General features: G+C 40.4%; 1 pseudogene; it reads right to left on the reverse strand.

The window, feature by feature from the left end:
- Nucleotides 1-1,204: 1,204 nt before the first annotated feature.
- LOC103916031 overlaps nucleotides 1,205-20,814 on the reverse strand; it is a 44,612-nt pseudogene continuing 25,002 nt past the window's right edge.

Below are 20,814 nucleotides of genomic sequence, written 5' to 3' on the forward strand. Positions count from 1 at the left end.
GCCACCTTCTGTGAGACAAGAATTCATTTAAGCTGTGGTGGGTGGAGGGGGGACTGGGGGTTGCAACTTAATTGAGGCCCGGACCACTCTAGCCGTGCTCTAAGCAAACCTGTCCCTTGTGGCTAGGTGAGGTTTTGGTTTATTTTTCCTTCAACAAGTTCTAAAATGCATCAGAATGTCTATCCAAGAACTTCCAACAAGAGAAAAAATCTTGAAGAAAAGGTTAGATGACTTCTTACCTCTTTGTTTCCGCTATGGAAGTAGCTGGTTACTGCTCTGAGCGGACTATAGCAAAGATACCTTCAAACCAACTGCGGAAGGAAAGTAAAGCTCATGAGAGACTAATACAAAGTTCCTCTACTGCGCAGATAATCAGCGTGCAATGAAAGCCGTGCTGCAAGAACCAGCCCTTTTTTTCCCCACCCATCCATTTGCTACATCTTTGTCTCCATTTTCTGGGAGCAAGCTAGCTGCTAAAAGACTAGTTACAGAAAGGCTATACCTATACACCTGAAGACTATTAGCCAGAGCTGGCTTCTGATTGTCAAACTTCCAGGTCAGGTAAAGCTGCCTGAAACAATCGTGAGCCATGTAGGCAGGACTTTGCTGCCCAACAATACAGCACCAGCCCCGCAGCAAGAACTCGGGCATTTCCAACATTAGTGGGGATTTTCTGTATCTGCCTTTAAATCTAGGTGCTGGATGCTAGAAAGCTTACCTGTAACTGCAAGCCTTTCACTATCGGTCTTCAAGAGCGCTGAGGATTCAAGTTTGGAAATGAAAAAAATGCATCTTCTGGCTGAGAGGACAAAGCCTGACGGTTCAACAAGAATTTCTGCAAGAGCGACAACGAAGGGAGCTGCTTCCTAGGTTAAAAGACAATTGCGGATTAGGCAAACTGTAAAGAACGCCATTAGAGTCCTAGGCAACTGATTATTTTTTTTTAAATGTGTATTGTTGACACAGGCATCAGTGACCCCAGACAAGATACAGGCAACAACAATCCCGTAAGTCAAACTAGCACATCATTTTTCTTTCTTTTTTTTTTTTAGTAGGTGATCACGCCATCATCACAACATGTTAAGAGAGAGAGAGAGATTTTTCAATGCGACACTAAAAGCTTTCCCTTTCCTTCCTGGTTTTATGAGGGAACAGTATTGGGACATAACTGGGCAGTGCATCACACAACATGAAACACAAGTGTTTATAACTTATCTAGGAAGTTATCCAGAGGTGGAATACCCTCCCTTCAAGCCTTTGCGTTTACGTGTTTCAGCCACGACTTGCCAAGGATGAGAATTTGCATCATATGGAGCTTCAGGCAAAATCTGCCAGTGATCAAAGACACACTGCGGAAAAGCCTGGCCACCAGTGTTGGCTCTCAAGTCGGCGGTAAAACCTAGTGGGAAGGAAAAAAAAAAAAATTGACACAGGGATGAGCCAGCTACAGGAAAAAAATAAAACTGGTTTATTGTGAATTTCCGCATAGACAAAACACTAAAAACACTATTCCAGAACGGGGGTACGGTACTGTTAGGAAACCACTACTTTGCAGGTAATTCTTTCAAGCGGGTAAAAATGAGGGCAACTCCAAAGAACTGCAGAAAGATCTCGTGTGACCAAGTAAACTGGCAATAAAAAGGCAAACAAAATTCTGTTTAGATAGATAGAAAAGTATATGAGGAAAATGACGTTTTGTATGTCTCGGGACCTAAACCCATCACTACCACTCAGTTTGAGATCTTAGGATTATGGTAAGTAGTACAGAAGTGTTAGTTCAGTGTTCAGCAGCAGTCAAAATGAGAAATCAGGTGCTACTACCTGTTAGGAAAGGAACAGAAAACAAAACGTCATGTCCAGTGAAAGCCTGCACCTTTATTATGAAGTTGTGCAGTTGCGGTTCCCTTATTATAAAAGCAGTTACTGCAGAAAAGGCTCAGAGAAGGGGAACGCTGATGACCAAAGCTCTGAACTGGCTTCCACGCAAAGAAATGTGTAGCAAGTTAGGACTCTTCAGCATGGAAAGAGCAGCAATGTAGTAGGAAGGATATAGAGGGCTAAAAATTAAGCGACATGGACACAGTGGATAAAGATGAGAATGAGCTCATGCTCATTTTGATACAAAGGAAGCGTCCGTTGAAGCTAGTGGGAGCCGGGTTCAAGAGACACAAAAGGAGGTAGGTCTTCACACGTCTAGATCAGCGGAAGTCCTTGCCGGTGCTGTGGATACCGACGGAGAGGGGGAGACTGAGTAACTTCATCATAAAGAAATCCGTCGAGGGTTACTGAATTGATCTAGAAACCCCTTCTGCCCCAGGAAGCCCCTGAAAGAGGTTTTTAGAAAAGCAACTGGAGAAGTTTTACACCAGCTGACCTTGTTCTTTCTCTTCCCTAAGCGCTCGCTTTCAGTCACAGTTATGAACAAGGTGCTGGGCTAACTCGACATTTAGTCTAACAGTACAGGAACTTCACATTTAACTGAAGATATATAGGTGTTTCCTTTGCCGTTTCCTCATCTTCACAGCAGTGTCATCCCCTTCTCCCAAGTATTCAGGCCCATGGAGAGCCGCCGCCTGTGAACTGAAACTTTGCTACTGTAGAACTGCTTCTAACCACTAGTTTATAGGAATACTGGTATTTCCCCACATCTTTAGATCACTGTTTTAGCAAGATTCAACAGCAGCTTTGGCAAGGAACCAGAGAGGCAGTTTTGCAGAGTATGGACCTTAACGTGCCATGTAAGTTGAGACAGAGCCCAGCGTAATACACATCCTACCAAGTCTAAGCTTACACCACTTCTTCTTTTGACGTGTTTGGAAAATGGGTCTCTTCACGAAACTGTTTTAAGCTCTATGGAAACTTGGAGAAGGGAGAAACCCAGCCACACAAACACATGTAGATTGTTCTTTTAAGAAGTTAAGTTGCCAGTTTAGACTTTAAAAGTTAAGCATCTCTTATTTCATCACTGATTATTTTAGCAGTTACCACACTAATGTACTTTGGCAAAGAAGCCTCCCTCCAAAATAAAACATGACATTTCTTACAGTTGTACCGTGTGAGGAGTTCCAAACGCGCCCCATGAGACTGGTAAACTTTCTGCCAGGACGTCACAGGATACTCTTGAAGTGCATTTTTAAATGGGGAGGAAGGAGATGGGGGACACAAACAAACCACGATACCCGAGGAAGGGCTCTGTACCACACTGAAAAGTTGAAGTTTCAAGGGCAGCATAAGAAGGATCAGATTATTGTTTTAAAGGTAGTCTTAAGATTGGCAAGAGGGTGTAATGCCATTTAAGCTACTCAGGCTGGCATTCTGTCCTTCTTTTAAAGATTCAAATTGGTACCAAATTTTCTAGCCTGCTGCCGCTGAAGACCAATTCTGTTTCTTCCAGGCTTGCTTCAGAGGAAGACCTTGATTTAAAATGATGGGAACCGAATCTGGTGTACGCTGAAGTGTCTTAATGTGCAGAAGCTGCCACATCTTTTTAGCACTTGGAAAAAAGGAGTAAACTATTTGTTCTGAACTGAAGATGCAAAGGGACAAGAGGAAGAAGCTTGGAGCTAATAAAATGAGAATTCTTAAGTCTCTCTGATCCTGCAGAGGTCTGTCTTTAATTGCATGTGGGTAACAAAAGAAGCATCATCTTACCAAATGACTCATTTACAGGTAGATACATACGCCTTGACCACAAACACTGGAGTTCCTGCCACTTGGGATTCTCCAAAAACGTGTCCCCTTTTCCTGTTCCTGTTCAGTACACCATAGATACCACCAACCACTTGTTCTGGGCACTGTAAAAAAAAAAAAAAAAAAGAAAAAAATTCTATCAAGTTACATAAAAGGAGGAGATCACCAGTTATTAAAACACAGCCAGGCAGCATTAGACAATCCCCCTACACAGTTCTCTTGACATTTTTCTCATGATGGCTCCTCACTCACTCAGAGAAATTTCTCTCGTGTAACAAGTGGCTTCACTCTCATTTCCAAGACATCTTTCAGAAGCTTTGCCTGCCTTCTCTGCCTCACGTGACTGTCAAGTTTCCAATTACCGTATATACTGACTGTACCAGGTTGTAGTTTATGTCCACGAAGTGAGGTAAAAGCGCATATGCTCAGTGAATTACCGTCAGCAATCTCTGGGCACAAGAAAGCAGAGTCCTCTAGTGCTTTGTAATAAATGCATTTACTACAGGATGCAAGTTTTATACAAACAGGATCCCACCGTACCTTATCTTAGAACTTACAACATGGCTGACAAGCACTCTGATAAAACCTGTACTTAAAAAACCTCCACATTTGCTTAGAAACATACCTGCTTAGAAACAGGCTGCAAAACTCCCCTGCTTTGTCACGATAGGTCTTGCAGTCATCAAGGTGAAAAAATTCTCCATTTTGCTGTTTTGTCCTTACTTGCACTCATCTTCAGCCCTCATGGCTATTTTTTAAGCAACTGAGCTGGTAGATTTCCTGCCCACCACCCAGTACCGTAGTCTGGAATTAATTTTTAAAGCAGGTTTTAAATCTTCCAATTGCTTTTGAGACAGTTAAGACAAATTGGTATGTGAATAGCTGTACTTGAGATAAATAAATACTTTTAGCACGGAATATATTTTCCAGGCTCTTCCATGGAAGAATTTAATTTACCAAGAAAATCCAGTTATTCAAAGGACAGAATTTAATATTTAAACAGCTCAAAAAAAAGCTTATTTAAAAAAAAAAAATCCTCGCTGCTCTTTCTGGTTATTTAGGATACCCATTGTTTGTTCTCTCGAATGTTTACAGTGACAGAAAGAAAGGAGGGGAAAAAGAAAAAACCCAAATTGTAACTTCCCCCAAAATACTGGCAGTTCATAAAGAACAGCACGATTCACCTCCCCACCTACATTTTGCCGTTTCCCTTTAACCTTTTTCTAACTTTGGAATGAAAAACCTGTCCTCAAACAAAGCCTTTGCATCACTGATCTAAAGGACAGAGAACAGAGCTATCATGGTTTCTTGGAAGAGAATGTGGAAACACGATTATAGGTCTGTTGGATCTCTGTTGTTGGCAGTGTCAGGTTAACAGTTGGACTCGATGATCTTAAGGGTCTTTTCCAACCTAAATGATCCCATGATCTCAAATATAATACCCTGTTGCATACCTGTATTTCTACCAGACAGATGGGCTCCATAAGCCTGGGTTGTGCCGTAAGAGTAGAGGCATACAGAACCCTCCTTGTAGGAATGATTTGCCCACCACCGCAGTAAATAGCGTCAGCGTGCAGAGCGACATCATGGATATCAAAAAGAACACCTCTCATGTTCTCCTCACACAAGACACCCTGAAGTATTAAAAAGGGAAAAACAAAGGTGTGATACTACTCAGGAGTTTCTAAGATATGAACCTTCACTTAGCAGGATTCTGGCCTGATTTAAGTCACTCATGCTGATGCTGAACAGTTCTATTCGGACCAAGGCAGTGTACACTATACACACAGCAAAGTCCTTCTAGGAAGGATTCAAGTGCTCCTCTAGCATTTGAGAACTCACACTTGGAACAAACATTAAAATACCCACAGACAACAATGCGTTCGTTACACAGGTTGAGTGACATACGTTCTTCAGTGGGGACAAATTCCAACTAGCCCGCTACCCTGTTCTTATCAGTTATTGACAGTTTCTGAAGATTTCATATGAATAAAGCTCATGTGTTACTGAAATGAATTTCAGTAACACAAGATACAACATTCAGAACTACACTTACCTCTTTCGTAGCCCACTGGAAACCCACAACAACACTGCCTTTGATTTCATTTAGATACTGGACACCTTTCGTGATGTCAACTAAGATATTTGGACCAGTACCATCAGGTCCAAAGCACCAAATCTTACGAGCCTCAGACACATCCCACTTGTATTTCTCGGCCAGGTAACGCGCACACTGTTTCAGTTCTTGACAGGAACTGACTTCCCCTTTGCCTACGTCCTCTGCCAGGCCATCCGGAAAAGGCCGAGCCTTCGTATACAACCTGCTGTGTTTGTTGGGAGATTTGGATAAGCACACCTGGCTTGACTCTTCACCAACCGTCTCACGGTAAGATACAACCGGGTCTGATTTCTGTCAAGTAGATGAAAGACAAAAATTTCCCAAGTACAAAGCTTATCGTTTCCACATACCAATCAAATGCCGTTCAATAAACTGCAGCTTCTCCTCCTAAGGCAGTGTGTTAATGCCAGGTTCACTCAGTCACCCAGGCATGCTCTGCTAGCTTCATCAAGAGAAACAACGTTTTCAGCAGCACATCTATGGTTACCATCATCATGCAAGTCAGTTTTCCTGTTCACTGGATTTTCTTCACATCTGTTTTAATTCTAAGCTTTTCAATGAACTAATAAAGAATTCCTTTTATTACTTAATCGGTTGGTCTCCTAAAAAGTTGCAAATTGCTTTAAGGAAGTTGCTCTAAGGAAACCAATAACAGCAGATTAAAATGATATTTTCAAAGGTTAATATTTAGTCATATTCCATACACTGCAGTCCACAAAATTCTTGAATACCGTAACTGGAATACAAGCATGATCTTCTTCCAGATCTTTAAGGCAAATTTCTAGATCCAGCTCCCCTGCTCCAGCAATGATGTGTTCACCAGACTCTTCAATAATACACTAGAAGAGGAAATAGTAGGGAGTAAACATTTTAAGAATTTATTAGTGTTAACAGAAACACACACAGACTAAATCAGAAAAATGTCAGATCCCAAAACTGCTTAACCCCAAGTTTCAAAAATTTAGCAAATTATCATCTCTGTATTGTTTCCAGGAGTGCTCCAGAATTAATCTCCTCACTGACAAAACTGGGTACTCTCACATTAAACATAGTTCCTGTCCTACCGAGGTATTTCAGCATCAAAAAAAGTGTAAGGAAAAGTACTGCTCAAAACCCCAGCACTAATTGCTGCAGAGTTTGTGTTTTCCTCAGGATCTTCCTATTCCAGTGCTGACTGAACTTATCCCTATTTATCTTGTGTTAGCTCATACAATCACAACTGAAAACTGTTTTGAGCCTGCAGCCATGCCGTTAGATCATATAAAGAGCTCTCTGTGAATAAAGTCGAATGCTTTGGGTATTGCACTGCAAACCAGTAGCTCTAAAGCTAAAACTTACAGCTAACGCTTACCTGAACCATAGGATCGGACTTGGCCAGATGCTTTAGACCTTCAACTAGTTTTGGTAGATCAGCAGGGTTTTTCGCTTCAACAGCAACACATACAACTGGACTAACACTAAATTTCATCACTCTCATGTTGTGGGCATGTTCAAAGGTGGTAATGGTACCCGTCTTCACCAAAAAATGGTCAACACCAACTAGACCAACAGTGTTGCCACAAGGTACATCCTCAATGGGCTCAACATAACAACCCATCATCAGAATGGTTCTACAAAGACAGAGGATGAGCAACAATCCTTGAATACTTGTTTTACCCCCAGTATTTCCAAAAGGCTAAGCTTTTTCACTCAAAGGAAAATTGCCTATTATTTGCCTACAATCCCTCTGGATTACTGATTTTATTAAACAGGAAAAGACGACTCTTATAAAGAAATATAATCCTCATTTCGTTAGGATTCCAAAAACTAAAAGCAAGCATTGCTATTCAAAAGAAATATACTATTTCCATCTACCTTTGAATGGGTTTTAGGTAAAGATCTTCTTTCTTGCCAGGTGTGTAGTTTGGTCCCATGATTCAAACTTTCTGTCCAGTAGAAACAATACCAGAGAAGACTCGCCCAAAGGCATAGAAACGCCCCTTATCAGATGTGGGGACCATTTTAGAAATATACATCAGAGGGCCTTTGGGATCACAGTTTTTGATACCTGCAATAAAATGTGTATCTGCATCAGACACATTTTCTGTGAGACTTCAAAACTTAGAACTATACCCATATGATTCCCAAAATTCAGTGAACCTTATTAACAGCTCCTCTCTTTTTCAGTTAGTAAAGGACAAATGTGTGTGGACAGATGAATTATAGCTATGGTAGCTATCAAAGATTCTTTGCTAAGGTAACAAACCATCACCACTGTTGTTTCGTTCAATACTGAGGCCTCTGTTAGTACTTATTCCCTGTTTGCCCAAAGCTTCCCTCTTCTGGTAGCAGGTTCTGTGATATCACTAGATCTCTGCTAATATGGTCTAGTCCCAGGAAAAGTTTTGAATAGGGGGATTTAAAGATCCCCTGTAATCCATTAGAATCCAGAAGGCAAAATACAGCGCTAGAAGTTTGCGTCCTCAGTGATCGTATGGTCAGAAGCAGGACCTCTAACCAGAAACCCTGTTCCAGTTTTACGAGAAAGAGTTAACAGTTTATTAGAGGATTAAACACATGGGCCATCACAGATAAGCTTCTCTTCTGCTAATACTGGACTTGAAAATTACTTCAAATATGATTTATTTATTTCAACATTTGTGGATTTCTGAGGGAAGTGACAAATCTACAGAAAACCAAAAAATGCAGATCCTCTTGAAAATACTCAAGTTGATGATCATATTACAGATGATTATATCCATAGAATCATAGAATGGTTTGGGTTGGAAGGGACCCTAAAGATCATCTAGTTCCAACCCCCCTGCCATGGGCAGGGACACCTTCCACTAGACCAGGTTGCTCAAAGCCCTGTCCAACCTGGCCTTGAACACCTCCAGGGATGGGGCAGCCACAGCTTCTCTGGGCAACCTGTTCCAGTGCCTCACCACCCTCATAGTGAAGGATTTCTTCCTTATATCTAATCTAGATCTACCCTCGTTCAGTTTAAAGCCATTACCCCTTGTCCTACCACTACATGCCTTTGTAAAAAGTCCCTCTCCGGCTTTCTTGTAGGCGCCTTCAGGTACTGGAAGGCTACTATAAGGTGTCCCCGGAGCCTTCTCTTCTCCAGGCTGAAGAACCCCAACTCTCTCAGCCTGTCCTCATAGCAGAGGTGCTCCAGCCCTCTGATCATTTTTGTGGCCCTGTTCTGGACCCGCTCCAACAGGTCCGTGTCCTTCTTGTGCTGAGGGCTCCAGAGCTGGACACAGTACTCCAGGTGGGGTCTCAGCAGAGCGGAGTAGAGGGGCAGAATCACCTCCTTCGACCTGCTGGCCACGTTTCTTTTGATGCAGCCCAGGATATGGTTGGCTTTCTGGACTGCCAGCACACATTGCCGGGTCATGTTGAGCTTCTCATCAACCAACACCCCCAAGTCCTTCTCAGGGCTGCTCTCAATCCATTCTCTGCCCAGCTTGTATTTATGCTTGGGATTGCCCCGACCCATGTGCAAGAATTCTTCAAAATGTAACTCCTTCCTATCAATGTCAGACCAACAGCCCTGCACCATATTCAGATTCAGCTATTTGCTCTTTATCTAGCCATGATCTCAGCCACACCTTCAGACAACTGGGAGATGGTTCCATTTTTTACCAGATTTTCGTCCTCCATCTTTAAGGCTGAGACTGAATCAGAGAACAGTAACAACATGTCAGCTACCAGGGGACACATCAGAAGTGTTTGAAAGTAAGTTATCTTGTTATGATTCTGACTGTGACTGAGCAGAAATCACAGGATTCACTAGGAGACCATAATCAAAGCTGCAGAGAGAATGAGGGTAATGAACTTGCTGCTCATCCATCTCCTACAGGATATCCAAAGGCTGGTACGTACCATATTCCTGCTCATCTCAACTGCACATTCTCTGAATCTAAAATAAATACAATGTGGTTTCACACGCATCAGCATCCAGCATGTAAGGGCATAAAGCAAGTTTTATGTGTGGTACCCCTAGGCTTTTCCTTTGCTTTCTTACTTTCTGTAATACCCTGCTCAACAGAGTCCCAAATTAGTAATTATAATTGTAACACAGAAACTTAATCCAAATCCATTTGAGGCAGTTTTACTCATCTGTGCATTAGGGGTGCTGTATTTTTGACAGCCCTTGGTAAGCTGGGAAATTTTTTTTTTTACCCATAGCAGCTTCATCATCAGGTGGCGCCTCATAAAGAAGTTCACAGCGGTATTTTTGTGCTGTTACAGGGGAAGGTAGGTGAATGGTGATCATCTGAAGCAAGGCATCTCCAGCAGGCAGCCAGCGGCACATCACGGCCTAGGGACCCAAAATTCACATTGTAATTAAAACTTGCTTCAACAAACATAATAATCAACCCCCAGATAAACCTTCTGGATAGCACGTAGAAGGCCACACCTTGGGATGCAATGTAAAAAGTCATGATAGCCATTTAAAATTTCCCTATGACTACTTAAATCTTGTTAAAGGCTAGGAGTAAAATACTTATCTGGAACAAGCGATTTGAACATAACTGTATGTTAACCTTGGGCTAGTGACTTAACACTTCAACAGAAAGGTTAGGATTCTTGGATTATATTAAGCTCCTGAAATAAAACACAATGCCCGTCTTCTCTGCTGACAACAGATTACAGTAGTAGAAAGAAAAAGGTCCATGAATAGTCATATTTTATGGCTGTATCTTCCATATATGGACGATAAAAATAAAACCAAATGTTTTATTAAATCTCTGGCCATTTGCCACAGTGATGTGGTTGGATTTCCCTTCTCCAGTGATTATTTCAAGAAGTTTCCACATGTATCCCCTGGGTCCCCTTTTCATGTGGGTTTTAACATACCTGAGGAGAACACGAGTTAGCACAGGAACTGAACAGTTTCTTAAAGTCTCCGCTCTTAACATTCAGTGCTGCATAGAAAGCGATCACGTGCTTTCAGACACTACTCTTTAAAAGGTTGACCGGAATTCAGCAGTGTTCTTGAATATATTAGAATTTGTGAGAGCCAACCAGAAACCATGTTTCTGATTACACAGCCACAACATACATGTGCAGCAACAGACACTTTGTATTAGCATTGCATTCGCACCTTGAGAAGAGGGAGGGAGGCAGTATTGGTGGGTTTTTTTCCATGTATGAAATAAATATTTTCTCCCTTTTCTTAAATCAAAACACGTATCTTTTGTATGCTGCAACACACTTAAGTCCTGTTATCTCTCCAGCAAATTCAGTGCAATACATTACCAAGCACCTTATTTCAAATCATGACATTCCTGATGCACCAATTAACCGCTGAGCAGATTATAAAAAGACAATTAAGGAAAGTTTCCGCGAATTTTAGAAAGACCTAAAAGACTGTTCTCATTACACAGCTCAAGGGTAAGAGATGCTACCATGCTGACAATTCTAATGAAGCAGAAAGGCCAAGTTACCTTAAGAAGGGGTTTTCCCTCTTTATCTCGATCTTCAACGTCTAGCTTGATATCAAGTTTCTCTATCAGTTTGGCTGCCTCTTCCTTCTTAAAATTCATAATGGCATCAAAGATCTGAAACAAGTTTATAGCGACCAGAGTAAGTAATATAACAGAGACAGGTTTTGCTTACCATTTATCTTAAACATGTTGTACGTCTGAAAACCCTCTGGTTTCTCTGTTCTGGGCTTTTGTTTGAGAAACTGTTAACAAGGATCATATAGCTCAAGATTCACAAATTATATCAAATGTCCCTAATTCCACAGGAAATTCCAAATTCCTACCAGAAGAAGTTCACACACACGAGAGACAAAGTTTTAATCTAACGATATGCAGAATATGTTATTTCAGTGAACAGACCATTCAGATTTGCTGCCTTCTACTTCTGTCCCACCTTTTGCACACTGTTCCTATGCTGCAGAACTTTTCTAGTGTCCACAGAAAGTATGGACCTACTTTATAAGAGGTATGGCTTTCCTAAGAGCTAACCTGCTAAACTAAAAAAAGTCTCCCCTTATGCCCTTGCAATCAAATCAAGACAAAATACTGCTTTACCTTAAAGATAGGATCCAGAACTAGCTGGCAAAATGTCCTTGGCAACTTCTTTCCATCTGGGCTAGTGGCTGATTTGCTGAATTTTCCAGTTGCTGGATCAAAATATCTAAAGGTGATGTTTATTTTTACTCATCCACTTTGAACTTGAGGAGTATCCACTTTTCCTGCAAATTTCCACTTAGTTATTTTTAAAAGAGAACTTTGTAAAGTTTCACATTTAAGCAGAGATTAAAATAGCAGAAGAGAGGCTAATCCTTATTTGAATGTAGCAATAACCATTAGATGTTTGGGGAGGCAGAGGATGGCTTTTTGTTTGTTTGGGTTTTTGAGGTTTTTCACTACTCTTAAAAACAGTGACTTCAAGGCGCATTTTTAGGCTTTTACAGGGAACCAGGCGCTGTAAGCAAACCTGTTGCCAAGAATTCTCTTACTCCACCCTGTTAATCTGTAACTGTCTTTTGAAGCCTTGCTAAAATCATTTAAATACCATACAAGACAAATCTTGGAGTACCCTATGAGCTAAGTGAGTCAAGGTAGGTTAATTTATTAAAAGGCATCAGAAAACAAGCAAATATATCGAGCTTTCCCACACGTATAACGCATTCAGTTAACAGCAAGTTGTGTACACATCTAATAGGAAATTATTAGATGTATCTCCATCGTTTATGAGATACAATTTAAGGTTCATTAAAGTCACAGAAATACTCATTGGTATCAAAAGACTGGGTTTGGTCCATAATCTTGTGCTGTGTATTAATTTTACCGATGCAGTTCAATGCGTTTATGTTCTGAAGTTCTGAGAGTGAATCTTCTCTCTCTGCTCTTATGGAGCAGGTTATCAGAACTCACCAGGGAAGGCACATGCAGTTGCTTGTAATGCAGATATGCTGTTTTTCTCAGATACATAAATATTTTTGTTGGAAGATTTACAAACTCATGCCTCTAACTAGCTTTCTAAGCTGCCTATGAAAGCTTAGTTTTACAGAAGCACAAACTCGACATGTGCTGATATGCACCACTGATATCCTTAGAGCGTCACTGTGGTATCTAAGCACGTATCTACATTCATTCCATGCATACTGTGTTACTTACTTATCACCCCAGAGTTTTTTCATCGTATCTTCCACTTTCTTTGAACGCTCAACTGGAGGGAGTTGTGCTTTTTCACCTTTGGCAGCAAATCTGGTTACATACGTCTCAGCAAACTGCTTCAGAGTAAATGCCCAGCCATGCAGACCAGAGCCAAACCCAACAGTACCGACAACTGGATCAATCTTTAAAAGGGGGAAAAAAGTGAATGCATTTCACAAAACACCAATTTGAAATGTATGAATTGCTTTCAATGACAGGTAGGATCAGTAAAGATGCCAAATATTTTCTGAAACATAGAACAAGGAAATATTTCCCCTAAAATGGGTCTATTGAATATTACTTTGAAGCAAGAACCTTACTTTGTCCCACACAGTGGAAATATTTATAACAAAGGCTAAAATAAAAAGCTTCAGAAATATACTTGTAAAGCGCTAAGTAGGATTTGGATGATTATGACTTTGTAAAGAATATTAACTGAATTGTTAGTGAACTTTCTCTGGAAATGAAAATATAGGTGGCTCATACCTGCCACACAGTTAAAACTGGTTTGACTTAAGAATGGCTGAGATTCATGGAATATAAGAATCAAGATACAATCCTAGCTGAGAGTCCTTTGTTCCAGTAACTAGATTAAGCTGCAGTCAATTTTAGCCATAAAACAAACTAGTACGGGATGATCACATTTAAACAAAGGGAACCAGGTCTGAAAACTCTGGTGAGAAGGTCTGTTTTGTAGCTATTTGGTGAAAAAAAATAGTATCTGAAGCAGCCTGATACTAGCAATTCCTTCCTCTAACAGCTGGACCACCAGAGAAGACTTGCCGTTGACTTTGGTTTTTTATTTTACAATTCTCAGCTGCATTATAGGAAATGTTATTTGTCTTTCTAGTTTCAAACCATCCTTCCAGAGATATCCAGCATATTATGATATAATTACTGGCAGAATAACAGAGACCTACATCTCCAGATCAGAAAAGAGCAAATTAAACGTCTTATCAGTCAGGCATAGCAGAAAGGCCATGTTTCTTGTTGTGTAAGTGACATAAGCAGCAAAGTCAGGCACAGAAAGCTAATCTTCTGGCTTCTGGTCCTTTGCCTTCAATTTCAAACCATAGTTTCCCTTCAGCAGTTTGCCCCAGGCAAATGCCTGACATTTGACATTTGAACGACATTGAGCAACTGGCTTGAGGTTACGCATTTTGTTAGTGAGAAAGTATCACTAGAGGATGACCTGCTTTGTGAATTCTCTCCTCTCTCCTAGTTGCTTTCGCTCCCCAGTTGGTTCGTCTGAAATAATACCCCCAAAAGAAAAAATATGAAACAGTAGGGGTGGAAGGGGACTGAAGAACGGCTCCTTTAGGTTGGCCAGAGATCTGAACTGCCATAAACGTATGCAATTGTTTCATATCAAGGCTGGTATTCTCCAAAATAGGGTTTCAACCACAGCAGAGTTTTAAAGTTTTCGCTACCATAATATTACCCATTGGTCCAATTTCACCCTCTCCATAGGTGGAATGATGACATTGACATTTTCCTCAATACGCTGAAACGTCTGGTAAAGTTCCTCAGGCTCCAGCTGCAATTCCAGCAAAGCACGATCCATTTTCTTCATCATCAGTACTGGTTTGATATGTTCTACAATAGCCTGCTGCTGAACAGCCTCTGTCTGTACACAAACCCCTTAAAAATATAAGCACAATTAAAACATGCATTATATATATGGGCAAGATCTCTAATCTACTTTGTACAGTGGTGACTGGGAAATTCGAACTGGGAATTTGTTGGTAGTCTCGGTGCTCCCCAAAACCGTCATTACTCAGTTGCATGTATCGCTACATTTTCTAACTGAAGTAGGAGAAGAATGACAGGCAACTCCACTCCCTAGGATTTTACCGAAAGATTGACTTAATTTCCTCAGTTACTCTACGTTCAACCCACAAGCCGGATACAAAGTGGATATAATCCTCTAAGATACAGGAAAGGCCATGGGCTAAGACTGCAAATCAGAATTCATACCATTAGAAGTTAAACTTTCAGAGAAAGAAGCTTCTTCCATCACTCATGATTTTTTTTTTTTTTTCTCAAGAGGAAGAAAATAAAATACACTGGAGGTCTTTATATTAGAAGAGCATGCTTACCTGAAACACAGTCAACCACAACAAGGGCACCATCACTGACACGGAGAGCTGCTGTAATTTCAGAGAGGAAAATCAACATGTCCAGGGGAGTCAATTAAGTTAATAAGAAAACCTGAACCATCCCTACACTGTGATGAAGGCCAAGTCATTGTCTGAGAGTTCATAATACATAGAAATTGCCCTGTAAGAGAAGACAATTCATTTTAATAATTTAATAACATTTCATAATTTGCTGATTTTAAAATTTGCATTGGTCAGGCAACTATACCTGCTCTATTACAGTGCCAATATTTCTCGATGTACTTAAAGGAAAAACCACAAGAAGACTTCAATATTTCAATTTCTAAAGTTTTTAGGATCTAAAATTCTGCTTTGGGTGTAATTAATTTTTATTCTTATTCAACATCAACACCTCAAGATAGTAGTCACAGCATAATATCACTGTCAGACACTTGTAGAGTCATGCTTCAAATCACTTTACAACTTGTTAACTTTGCAGTTGCAGACATCAAAGACAGAGGTAATAATAAGGAGACACAGCCCACCACAGTGGCTCGGAGAAACAGGGTATTAGTCTGTAAGCAATCCAATAAAAACGAAGGTTACTAAGAATCTTTCTGAAACCATCTTTCTCCATAGTGAGAACCAGGTAAGAATGGTCACTACAGATCACTTAAAAGCTCTACTCCAATATTGCCCAGATTGCACTCTGAAGAACTTCTGTTCTACAATGCACAGCTTGATTCACATGTCAACTTAAAAAAGATCTGACAAGATACAAGGCTTTCAGCAGACCATTTTTCGGTCTTCAGACTAAAAAGAAAGAAAGGAAAAAAAAGAAAGATACAAACAGATTCTTACGTAGACTTGATTGTGATACATCTTTCTTGCTCATCTTGCCGTGTGTCCGTGAATCGCGTTTCTCCTGCTCTGGCTGAAGCAATGATGCCCGCTTTACACACCAAGGAGCCTGTCAAGGTTGACTTGCCATGATCAACATGAGCAATCACAGACATATTCCTAATATTGGACTTCTTGTCCATGATTGCTCGGATCTGGTCTACTGTGAAATTCACCTGGATAGGGGAGGAAAAAAAAGAAAACCAGCTATTACTTCCTTTTAAAGTATACAAATAGCTCCGTGAAATTTTAAACTTTTGCTGCTTCTTACTAAATTCACAATCTAAAGAAGAACTGAAGCTCTTCATACTTTTAAGCTTAGTATTACAGAGTTGTTCACATTTTTGGCATGTTTTCCTAAGTATGAAGAGCGGAGGCATAACTTAAAATACGGCTTAGATTTCGTATCACAAAATGTCAACTGCCACCAAAATGAAGAACCCACCTGTGGAGACAGAACAGCTCATCCCCGCCGAATGTTACGGGAGGGTTAGTACACACAAGGGCAAGCTGCAGCTCTCATCAGAGCTTCCGCACACATCCTTCTCCTCTCCTCCCAGCACTGCCCCTCGCTTTGCCACGTCTTCCTCCCACACCTGCTCCCCATCTCCCAGGGCTTTTCAGGTGCGCCACTCTTCCTGGTTTTGAGAAGAGGTTGGTTGGGTCTTTGCCTTTTGTAGCCAATATACCAGCTCTAGAAACTGGTGGTCCAGCTCTAGCAAAAACCTCTTTAAAGACTTGTTAGCCAAGTGCAGAATTTTTAGAGCCCCTCACACAAATGATAACCCAGAAAGAAATTTTTCTTATTTCCATAATTCTTCTCTCTTGCTAAGTACAATTCCCCTCCTTCAATTGGCAGAAGAAAAATCTTGACCCTCAGAAGCCCTGGTAATTATCTGTTAAACACATGACAACTTAGCAAAGAAAGATGAGATCTTACTAACCTCGGCCTGTCTCATTCTGTAACGAGAGCCACCTGTAGGTCACAGGAGTGCAGTTAAGGTAGTTATTCTTGCAAATCCCTTTAATGCATGAAGTGCTTCATAGGGACATGGAAAAAGACAGAATTGGGAGGGGAAAATGATGGGGAGTATTGAACTAACACACACAAAAATCAGATACCACATCAGTCGTTTACACTAGTTGCTCAAGTGAAGAAAAATACACCGTAAGAAACACTTAAATAGGTTCCTGTGTTCACCTGTGGATGAGCTGCAAATGGCACAGAAATAATGAAACATGCATTTCTATTGCTACACCAACAAAGGTTTTGAACACAGTCTGGGTCTTACTGAGTGCATCTGAACACAGGGAACCTGTCTTCTTGCACGGGTAAGATTTTAATTAAAAAAAACCCAACCCAGCCCAGCTCAAAATATAATTAGATGTAGGAGACAAAACAGGCACATTCTCATACTAACTTTGGATCTTCAGTTCAACTTTTTCATTACACATTTTCTCAAGAAAACGGTTCTTATTAAAAAAAGGAATACTTCTAATTAAAAGAGCCAAATTCTTTTTAGAGATGAGAAATATCCAAACTAAGCAGCAGCCTGGCCTCTTCCCCCCAAAATGTATTATTTCCCCACTCTTCCCCTACATTTATAGTTTCTTTCCTACCTCAAAGTCTGCAATGGAGAAAACAACCAACCCACCCCCTATTTTTTCTGCTAAAAAAAATTTAGTACAAACAAGAAAATTTTTAGAGTATCCTTTGGTTTTGTCAGTGATCCACCTCGAATGAAAGCACTTTATTTCCGAATTTGTTCTGTTAGGTTATTCTTCAGTTTAATAAAAACCAATGATATTTCTTTTCTAGAACGTTCTAGGGTGTCCTGGCATCCAAGGTCTCACTCACAGCAAAATTTACATACTTCTTCTGAGACCTTGAAATACTTCTTTCTTCTCTTTCCTTTCCATTTACAGAAAACGGCACCACTACTTTTATTTTCTACTTTTATCATTTTCCCCATTTCTAAATTGTGCTGTGCTAAAAAAAAAAAAACCAGTACTTTTACTGAGAATTAAGTATAGTGCTAGAGCTGTGCTATATACACGTATTTCATAATGTAAGTAAGTACTAATGTGTTGAGAAGTATATCTACGTGCTCTTTGTATTTGCTAATTATATGCTTTCTTAATGGAACAAGTGAAATTTACTTCTGATAAATATTTAACTAGCACAGATATCACATTTTGAACTGAAACCTGTATTTTTTCCATTGTCTCCAAGTTTCCAATACATTTATATACACAGGCTACACTGTAGTTTTCTTCTGGGGCAAGGAGCTGAGATGACCTTAACAGTTTATTTCTTCCTCATATTTGAAGCACACAGGCCTCCTACGCATGTCCATTTACGTTAATTCTAAACGTAAACTTCATGCCCATGTTCCTCCGACAGGACTAGATGTTCTCCTACATACTGTTGAAGCTGTTCATATAATCTGAGAAAGGATGGTATTGGAGTCGTAAAAACCTTGATTTGTGCCTAAAAACAATGGAGCCTTACTTTCCAGCTAGGATAATTATGTCCCACTGTTACAAAGGTAGAATGAAAACAGATACACGGAGTGACCATTATACAAGACGTGGATGTAAAATGTTAGTTTTATGGGTTTAGTTGCTGGTGTTTCAAGAAGTCATTAATATATTGCTATCACTTCGTGGCAGAGCTGGAGCAAGTTGGGTTTGAGATGGAAAAGAATCACTAAGACACGGCAAAGGAAAGGAGAGCCAAGAAGCACAATGAGAAACAGGCAGTACTGGGGTAGAAGGTGGGGGGTGAGGCGAAGACAAGGGGAATCTACAACCGAGTTTAAGGGATTAGATGACTGTGGGACCCAAAGCTCTACAATGTTATACCTCAAAAGAAGTCATCACAGTCGAGGAGGTGAAGAGGCAGGCCTCCATTACTGACCTCAAAGCTTCTGCTGACAAGTCTCATGAAAGTTTTATTTCAAACTTTCCATCCGTTTGTTCAAGTACAAGACTGCATCCCTTCCCAGAAACTGAAGGTCTGGTGTCTTAAGTATTACTGCATTAGTACTTTTTGCCAGGACTACAACAACGTAATACACCTGGGCACGAAGCTTTCAGCCTGTAGGAAGTTAATACTGAGAGCCAAGTTTAGGGAAGTGGCACTCCTTTATCATTGTTTGGTTCATCCCTTGGCCTGCGTGAATATTTTTAAGAGCTTAACACTGCTAGCTCACTTTTAATTCACTTTGTTACATCATAGCAGCTGTTCTTGTTAATATAACTGGGTAAACCATTCTTAAGTTTCTGCTAACTAGCTTGTTAATAAAATATAGTATATCAGAGAAGATAAAGAGCTCAATTCAAGCATTAATATTAATGCCTTACCAGGCCTTCTGGCAGGAACTTCAGGATTATGTATTAATAAATGCTATCCACTTCCAAACGTTTTATTTACCACTTAATTTACACAAATGCCAAAACAGAGTTTACCATATGTGCTGTTCTATAACAGAGAGGCGCACTGGCATCACAATTTTTTTTGCCATAAATACAACTGAAAACACAAAGCCAGATTAAAAATTAATCGTAATTTTAATTTTAAATTTTTTTCATTAAAGAGCTGTTACAGAGTTTCTGTCCTGCTGTGATAGACAGCAACCGGATCAAAGTTATCTTACTATGAAATGCTTGCTGCAGAGGGGTTAAGGTCTTTCACGTGCAACAGCAAGTAAAAAAATGAAGGAGATGAAAGCAGTATTGGTAGAAGGGAGAAACATCATCGCTTTACTACAAACAGAACATCACTTTTGCCCAAACCCTCAAGTTTCATGGCCCCTACAGCCAGACAACGACCCTGCTCCCTTTAACTACTGCATTACATCATTTGGGTAGCCCGTACTGCAGTGTTGCTTATCCCTGGCTATCAGTAACGCCTCCAGAGTAGACTGCCCTCCTCTTCTGCAGGACAGCTCTTTCTCTTAAAGATGTTCAAATTCTTATTGTAACGAACCATTACATAGCTTCAATTCAGAAATACATATTCTAAAAACAAAGAAAAATGAAAACACTTATTGAAGCTGACATAGGTAACTAGAATGTCCATTTCAGTAAACAATAATACTTGTACAATAAAAGATTACAAGAATAAAAAAAAAAAAAAGGAAAGGAAAGGGTTCCAATACCATTAATCATCAAGAAATGCAAAGATGTACAAGCATCTGTTTATCACAGAAACAGGCTGGTAAATTCTGATTCACTAGAATAAAGAGAGACTCAAAACAGATGAAATGCATTACCAGAACTGCAGCGATTTAAAATAATGGGGGAGGCTTGCTAAGGGGAAAAATAAATTAAAACCAAACCAAACGAAAACAACACAACCCACCCTACAGTGTTTTCAACAGCTTGATTTCCCTGAGGAAATGCTGCTGATCTGATTCAGGTCAGACCATCCTTCCTCAAGATTAGTGCAGTGCAGCACTGTCTAATGCATATATTCAGACATATGCAGAGCCTTTTCCAAGCCTCATTGGAAGCAATGCTTTTATCTGCTAGCCTTATAAACACTGATGATCAGGATTTAACCCCAAAGCTTACACTTGAATACAATACACGTGTTGGTGGGTACAGAAACGTTCAAATCTGTGACCTACGCTGACCAGGCGCACTCCCCATACCTGCAAATGGAGAAGAAAGCGAAGCAGCGGCACCCTCCCTACCCGCGCACCCGGCACCCTTCTAATAAAAGAGCATGGGGGGGGGGGGTGGTAAAAACAAATAAATAAGCTCAGCTGTGCCCGAGTCGCACAGCCGCGCAGAAAGGAACGTGGCCAGGACCGCCCCAGTGCTACCAGGCGCTGCC

The sequence above is a fragment of the Pygoscelis adeliae genome, unplaced genomic scaffold (genome assembly GCF_000699105.1).
Source record: "Pygoscelis adeliae isolate BGI_AS28 unplaced genomic scaffold, ASM69910v1 Scaffold182, whole genome shotgun sequence".
NCBI classification, from domain to species: domain Eukaryota; kingdom Metazoa; phylum Chordata; class Aves; order Sphenisciformes; family Spheniscidae; genus Pygoscelis; species Pygoscelis adeliae.